Here is a 395-nt window from a genome sequence, read left to right as displayed (position 1 = left end):
TGTCAGGAGTGGGATTCGAACCCACGCCCACAGAAGTGGACTGCGACCTGAACACAGCGCCTTGGACCGCTCGGCCACCCTGACAGCCGCTTAAAATGTAAAGTGCGACAGTTTCTCTCCCACATTCCACTTTCGACAAGTAGGCGAGAAAATGAGTTGCAACAGCAGAGCCTGTTCCGAGGTCAGTGTTAGCGTGTGTGGCAGTCACAATGAGCAGTCTGTCGCTCAGCGACCGCTGCGCTGTGCTCTGGTGTTGCATAACTCTGGGCGTAAATACTGCAAGAGGCAGTCCAGCGACGTGATGTGGTTCGAGTCTAGGCTAAACTGCTTTTTACAGCTAGTGTGCAGATTCGAATCTCTTGAAAAGTGGCATTTTCACTTGAAATGCGTTTTCA

General features: G+C 51.6%; 1 non-coding gene across 1 annotated transcript; it reads right to left on the bottom strand.

Moving 5' to 3' along the window:
• On the bottom strand, positions 1–84 carry Trnal-cag (transfer RNA leucine (anticodon CAG)). The gene has a single exon. It is a non-coding gene; the product is annotated as a tRNA-Leu (tRNA).
• Positions 85–395: the final 311 nt, after the last annotated feature.

The sequence above is a fragment of the Schistocerca nitens genome, chromosome 4 (assembly GCF_023898315.1).
Source record: "Schistocerca nitens isolate TAMUIC-IGC-003100 chromosome 4, iqSchNite1.1, whole genome shotgun sequence".
NCBI lineage: Eukaryota > Metazoa > Arthropoda > Insecta > Orthoptera > Acrididae > Schistocerca > Schistocerca nitens.
This window is presented reverse-complemented; position numbering and strand designations above follow the sequence as displayed.